The sequence below is a fragment of the Pogona vitticeps genome, chromosome 6, assembly GCF_051106095.1.
Source record: "Pogona vitticeps strain Pit_001003342236 chromosome 6, PviZW2.1, whole genome shotgun sequence".
NCBI classification, from domain to species: domain Eukaryota; kingdom Metazoa; phylum Chordata; class Lepidosauria; order Squamata; family Agamidae; genus Pogona; species Pogona vitticeps.
The window spans coordinates 95,100,241-95,107,859 of NC_135788.1; the positions used below are offsets into that span (position 1 = coordinate 95,100,241).

At 42.4% G+C, this 7,619-nt stretch overlaps 1 long non-coding RNA gene across 1 annotated transcript in view; it reads left to right on the top strand.

The window, feature by feature from the left end:
• Positions 1-3,522, top strand: part of LOC110074858 (uncharacterized) — a 41,203-nt gene extending 37,681 nt beyond the window's left edge. Inside the window, exon 3 of the long non-coding RNA XR_002299860.3 lies at positions 3,400-3,522. This is a non-coding gene — a long non-coding RNA (uncharacterized LOC110074858). The remainder of the gene's footprint in view (positions 1-3,399) is intronic.
• Positions 3,523-7,619: the final 4,097 nt, after the last annotated feature.

Consider the following 7,619-nt stretch of genomic DNA (forward strand, 5'->3'; position numbering starts at 1 on the left):
TCCCTTGTGAGAGGGATAATTATTCTCCATTTTGCAGGCTGGAGGCGAAAGAAGGGGGAATCGTGATTTCCATAAAGGGCAAGGGATATGAAGCTAGAAGTCCAGAATTTCTCTTGTTCCTTCTATTGTGCTGATAGTTCCAAATTGTTCCTCGTTTATATTTGAAAGACTGAAAAAAAATGAAAAAATATGCTTCCTCACATGCTTGAATTTTACTGAGGAATGTGATGCACCACACTATCTAGAATTCAAGTATTTGTTGCTTTTGTCATTAAAAGAGGACATTTCCACTTTAAAACATTCTGATGGGTACTGATCTGCCTTTTCCTGCAAATTGTAAAAGAAGGAAATTCATTAAGCAGTTTTTTGCATCGTTGAGCTGCTTTTCAGGTTGGACAAGTTTATTTCCTGAAGTGTTAACATGGATCTAGCTTCCTCTGATTTTTAAGCTCTATGCTCTTTGTCCTATTCCCAGTGGAGAGTGGAGGGAAATTATTTCCTCCCTCTTTTTTCAGTACCCTTTTAAACAGTTTGAATGTGCTGTCACTATACTTCCCTTCACAATAATCTCTAGGCTAAATGTACCCAGTTCTCTCAGCCTGATGCAGTGCGTGGCTGGATATCACAGACTGCCAACTTTCTAAGCAGGGAGCAAGTCCTCTCCAGTCAGACTGGCTTTTGCTAACTTATCATTACTAGACTTGAAATCAAGGAGGGGGATATACAAGAACTTTTTCTGTTGCAGCCATTTTTTAAAAAAATGTGGGAATGCTTAAGTGCTGTGCTTGCAATGTTTACGGCTTTTATTTATGTTTAGACTATTGAATGCTGTGAGGGCAGAAGATGAAGCATTAGCTTCTATTGTGAAGAAGGGTAGAAAGCAAGCTCCCCCCCCTCCAAGTTATCCTCTACTCTGGGCAAGCAAAAAAAAAAATCCGAGCATCAACAGTAAACTATTTCACCTCTCACTAAAGCTGGGTTGATGATGAAGCCTATGATTTAAACATTTTTGTTAGGGAAATCATCATTATCATCACCATCACAATAATCTTCTCACTAACCAGGTGTTGTGCTCCTCCAGAAATGTGGCATGGAACTTAGCTCTGCTAAGTAGGGCTGATGTGAGTTGTCATCCAGCAAGTATCTAGGGCCATACTGGGCCAAGTTGTCAATTAATTGCTCACCAAATTAGAGACAAACCACACATTTTTGGGATCAGGAAGAAAGCTTTCTGGGCTGGTTCATCCTTATCTTTTCTAGGTACTAAATATCCCTATATTCTTTCTCTCCCCCCCCCCCCGCTGCTTCTCTGTCCCCATTTCAAGCTCTCTCCATACATTATGCATTAACCATCCTTTTGCCCACGCAGTGCTTAGTGGGAGGGGGGAAAAGGGACTTGGCTGCCCAATGATGAAAGATAATGCTGTCTCTTTAACGCTAGCATGCCAGGCCAGCGGTGGGAAGCCAATATATTCATGGCACATTCTGACCCACTCCCTGGGGCCTGTCCATCAAAATCCACCAAAAGGAAGAGAAAGCTTTTGATAATAGCCCTGAGAGAAACATCAGGGAAGTGCCAACAAAACTAAGAACAGAGAATAACAGTAGTTCAAATTACAATTGGTTTGGAAAGAAAACAAACTCAAACTCATATTTGTAGACTTTGGGCAAGAAGAATCTAAAAGCCTTCTAGCCTAGTCATCTGTTGTGAAACACAGACCTCCTCTAAAGAGAAGTACCAAAGTGTGGGTGGCCCCCACACCCCCCATCCATGACGACACAGAGTGTAGTTGCTGGAACAGGCTTTTTATTGGAGCAACAGAACTTTTAAAGGGCCAACAGGACTAGGAAACCAGGATGCCAGGGAGTTAGCTCCACTCCCACAGTCTTTGAGGCAGTCCCCCTCAAAAGTCTTTTACTTGGAGGAGTGGAGCCCCACCTCTTCTACCAGTTCTAGGACTCCTCACGTGTGAGCCAGGTACAAGGTGCCACAACAAGGGTGCTAGATGCACACTGTCAATTGTCCCTGAAGGCAAGTGGTGAAGGCTTCTTCCCCTGCTACCCCTCCATAGTCCATAGGCAGGGAGTTGCTGGAGGCTGACCTTCAGGAGGTCATGAGGCAGACTGGCCATGGGATTGCTCTGATGGAGCTGCTTGCCCTTGCTTCTGCTTCTCCTGGCAACAGGTTCAATGCTGGTTCTTGACCCTTCATGCCTCTTGGCTCTTGGCCTGTTCCCAACAGACCTAGGAGGCTTCGTCTGATGGTACAAACAACTTGACCCAGCAACCAGTCTCAAGATCATAGTGACGTACCATCCAGCCATTTACCATTCTAGCAGCAGCACTTCCCAGTCCTCATGGACCTCCCAGTCCATGGTGTCCACCCAACAGCCCTCCTCTTCTGCTTTACTTTCCTCCTTAAATCCAAGTCCCACCATGGCTACACCTGTGGCCTCAAAACCGTTGTCCACGTCGCCCTCACCAATGCCGCAGTCCAGAGGTGAACTGTGGGTAGGGAATCCCACCCTTGCTCTTCAAGAGCTGGAGTGCCCACTCTTCTGATTTAGGGGACCCTCACTGGTCCAACACAAAGCATGAGAAGTCACCTTGATTCTGTCTTTGGAATGAGAGACACTCAGAATTTATAAATGCTAAGCAATGTTTCAAAAATCTGGAGCCAATGATAAATGTTTCTGCCTGGGGTCTCATTCCTGCATTGACAAGCCATTGCCACTTTATCTGTTACCTGTATCCTTACTTCATCATGGAGATATGTAGAAATATTGAGGACATAGTATTTGTGCCCTCTGTGTCTGAGAAAGTGAATTTTGATCCGTGAAAGCTTACACTGAAATAAAACTGTTAGTCTTTAAAGTGCTACAATACAGTATTTTGCTCTTTTGGTTTGCTTTGCTTTCTTATGCCAGCATAACCTGCAATCCGTTTGGATAGAATGGTAGCCAATAACCTGAAGCTCAGGCCTGACAAGTAAAGGTACTACTGGCTGGTGAAATGCCTGCATGAGAAATGGTGGTCAGCATATCTACACTTATAAAGGATCCTGTCCGAAATGTGGGATCTTCACTGAACGAACCAAGCTTTTCACAGGATGCCCAAGTGATGTCTGTGTCATAAAGCACTTTTCAGCAGTTTAGTGTCTTGCTATGGTCACTACTAGACAGTTACCCATCCTTTGCTAATCTCTCTGGACTAGACAACTGAAACTTTTGTTGGTGCCTCTGAAAACTGCCCAGAAAGTTTAATATGTCCAAAAAGCTGCAGTTGAACCATTAACTGGAACCATCTATTGGGAGCAGTGCTTTCTGATTTCCAGTAGCTTCTCGGGCTGTTAGTAGGATTCAGAGCACAATTTGAAGTGTTGTTGCTTATCTTTTACAGCTCCAAATGGCTTAAACTTTCCATATCTGAAGGATTATCTGTCCATAGAATAAGATCACTTACTGAGGCTTTTCTTGGGTCCATCCACCTTCTGGATTCAGGTAGGTGGCAAGTAGGGAAGGGGCTTTGGGTGAGAAGTTGTGGCATCTCTTACTGCAATGCCTTCCACAGGGTGCCAGCTCTCTAATCCTGATAGTGCCAGGTGAAGATGTTTTTTTTCCCTTTGTTGCTGCTGTTGTTTAGTCGTTTAGTTGTGTCTGACTCTTGGTGACCCCATGGACCAGAGCACGCCAGGCCCTCCTGTCTTCCACCCAGGCCCTCCTATCTTCTTTTTCTTTGCTTTTTAAAAATGTTTTTCCCCCATTACACTTGTTAAGCCTAACAAAAACTTCTACTCCTGCAGCTTTTCTTCCTTATTCTTTAATTTCATTCTCATTATTTTAATTTTGGAGTTTTTGAGCTTCTCTGAAGATGCTTGTCCTGAAGGGTAGGACAAAGCAATCCAAATTTATATTATATTGTATTATATTATATTATATTATATTATATTATATTATATTATATTATATTATATTATATTATATTATATTATATTATACAGTGGTGCCTCGCACAACGGGCGCCTCGTAGAGCGATGAATTCGCTCTACGAGGCCGGTTTTGCGATCGCAAATGCGATCGCAAAACGATGCCCGTTTAGGCTGTGATTCACAGAGCGAAGGTCAGTAAGCTGCTCGCTTACTGACCTTCGCTTTGCGACCCGCCGATCAGCTGTCCGGCGGGTCTAAAATGGCCGCCGGAACAGCCGAAAGGGGCCGGGGCGCAGCATTTTCACGCCCTTGGTAAGCAAGGGGAGCACGCGAAAACGCTGCGGAAGCCCTGAAATGGCTGCGCGCAACCATTTCGGGGCTTCCGGCAGCGTTTTCGCACGCTCCCCTTGCTTACCAAGGGCGCGAAAACGCTGCGCCCCGGCCCCTTTCGGCTGTTCCGGTGGCCATTTTGGACCCGCCGGACAGCTGATGGCAGCCATTTTGGCACCCTCGTTGTGCGAGGGGAGGGTGCAAAAATGGCTGCCGGCCCCTGGGAAACATCGCACTACGGTGAGTATTCTATGGCATTGGAACGCATTAAACGCTGTTTAATGCATTCCAATGCCTTTTGGTGTTCCGTAGTGCGATGTTTCCCACAGCGAAGGTTAATCCGGAACGGATTAACCTCGCTGTGCGGGGCACCACTGTATTATATTATATTATATTATATTATATTATATTATATTATATTATATTATATTATATTATATTATATTATATTATATTATTTATTTATTTATTAAAATGTGGGACATTTTGTGGGTTGTAGAGATATGGTTGTCTGTCCATACATATATACTGAGTATGCTATTGCATTTTGAACCCTTGCCCAAGCATGTTAGTTCCACACCAAAGCTGGCAAGAGCACTGTTTTTATGCACAACATCGTCACACATGTTTGTATATGTATATGCATGTATGTTCTGTGATTCTCATTTGTAATGCAAAACTCTGAGATCTAGCCAGCATGGAGATTGCAGGTCATAGAAAACCTTACATTCTTTGCTATCCTTCTGCAAGCATTTGAAGACCTTTCTCTTCAGGTAAGCTTTCCCTTAATGACTGATTGCATGTGTGGGTTTTTTTTTAATGAATGGTTGTGTCTAACAGCTTTGAATGTATATTTGGTATTGCTTTTGTTTACTGTCTTAGAAGTGGTATCCGTTTGATCCTTTTTAGTATTTATATCCTGACTGTTTTAGATTTTAATGTTGTCTTTGAATTATGTAAGCAGCTTTGGGTCCTTCCTAAGGAAAAAGGCAGGGCAAAAATATTTTAAATAAACAAATACTGTAAAGCTAAAATTGGAAATTTTCCTACTTCCACAGAAACATCCTTGTCATAGCCACTCTTGTTTTCCAGAGCTTTTGTGCTTTTCCACCGGATCTTTATGGAACTTGAGGTATCTCCGAACATGCTGTGTTCATCATGGTACAGCCTTTCCTCAGTAACGACAGAAGCTTGCGTGCTAAGGCTGAGATTATGGATACCTTTATAAGAAGTGAGCTCCCTGTAATGGCTCCTTCACATGTTTCACTCATTACTCCCTCCTCCCTCAGCATCTGAGATTTAGTTTACTGACTACAGAGGTAGCTCCTTTACTCTCCCATGCACTTCATTTCATTTTCTTTTGCCCACAGGGCTGGTAAGGGAGAAGTGGGTAAAAGAGGCAAAAAAGCAAGAGGGAGAGAGAAAAAGGAGGAGGCATCTTTTCAGTCCCAGCTGCAGCTACGTGAGTTTTCCAGTTCACTTGTTCCCTGTGGAAATTAGCTATGGACAAGCTTGAAGATGGACTGTTGGTTTCTCAGCACATTCCAGCTAGAAGGGAGTGGGCAATAAAGCAGCCTGCTCTTTCCTTGCAACAGAGCACAACAAACATACAAAGCCGTCTTTGCAGTTTCCGACAGCCTTAGTTCTCAACATCTGTCGACAAATGCATTATTTAACAGTTATTAAGGCTTGTGTTGAGGTACAGGGGCCAAGTGGTTGGGTCAATTGATCACATCCCTAAAGGCTGTGGCTCCACATCTGAGGGCCAAAGGAATGAGCCTGCTTGTTTTAAATTCAGGCTCAAAATGGGGTCATAGTGTTTAATGGGCAGTTACACAAAGAAGTACATAAGATTTACAGCTTTTCAATGCTGTTTTAACCATTGTTGTGCAAAAGGTTTGCTCCACTAAGGCTTAAAAACAAAACAAAACAGATATAGCTGATCGACACTTCTTAGACCAAGCATAGACCTTAATACATTTAGTGGTTGTGAGTGCATGCATCATAGGGTTTACAATGCATTCTATGAAAGAAAAATAATGCATTTGATAATATGCGCATGTGTGGAAAAGGGAAAGAATTTGGCATGCGTTTCCAAAATGCACACCAACCCGCTTTAGTGTGGGGAGATATACATCCATTAGTGTACCAATTAATGCACACAAAACTATATCCTGCGGTGTGTTTTTTTTAACAACAACAAAAAATCAACATGGCAACAATAGGTAATGGATTTGGAGGTGGTTATAAGGAAACAGAAACAGATTTCAGTTTTGCCCATGCCTGATTTTAACTTATGGTCTTAGTGAGTGCCTGGGAGAAATACAGAGCTATTGCTTGTTGGAAAATACCTTAATTAAATAATTACATCAGTATCAACTTTAATCATTATATCAGTGTTAATCAATCAGTCAACAACTGTTCCAAAGGGGGGGGGGATGCAAATACTTCAAGAGATGTCACTGTATTTATTTCATTTGATTTATATGCTGCCTTTGTCCTCACAGGAGGTTTACAGTCAACTAAAATTGAAAAGTAATTGCTATTTTAAAACACTGTAAAGACCACATTTAAAAAACAAACATGTAAAAACATTTTAAACTGTGTTTAAATACTTTTAAAACTATTGTTAGAAAAATAGATGGAACATTTCTAAAACCCTGACTATTGCTAGTAAGCCTACTTGAAAAGGTAGGTTTTGCCTGACAATGGAAGACAAGAAGGGGAGCACCAACATGGCTTCTCAGGACAGTGCATTCCAAAGCCTGGGAGCATCCATGACGATTTTAGAAGGTGCTCTCCAATTTCCTCACCAAACCAGCTCTAGAAGAGATTGGGGTTTAGAAAAGGGCCTCCACTGTAGAAGCAGCCTTACTCCCTGTGTAAAGAGAAGGGGGACATGCCTCTTATAAGAAATTGCTTTTGTAAGTTTTGTAAGTACAGTACTTGCATTTTTTAAAAGGAATTTGTTTTCTATAAAGCTTCTGCCTGGTTAGTTGGGAGTCTTGGGACCTCTCTCTCTCTCTCTTTTTTTAATCAAGCAAAACATAGTCTAGTTATCTTAACTGCTTAAGCAGATAGGAGGATATAACATGGTGATGGAATCCATGCTCTTCACACTGATGGTCATGCAGTAACTTCAGGTAGTCCTGGGAAAGTTAGACAGCTGCTAATGGTCTAAAAGACCAGCTAATTACACCCATCAATCACAGTGACAGATAATCTCTGCTCCTTATCACAAGAGTACACCCACAACAAGACACACTAATCACCCATCTCCAGAATAGGACAAAAGCCTATCTCACAGCCATAAATACTCCACTGCCAAGCAAACTACACCACAGCACAGAGTACTGTCCTC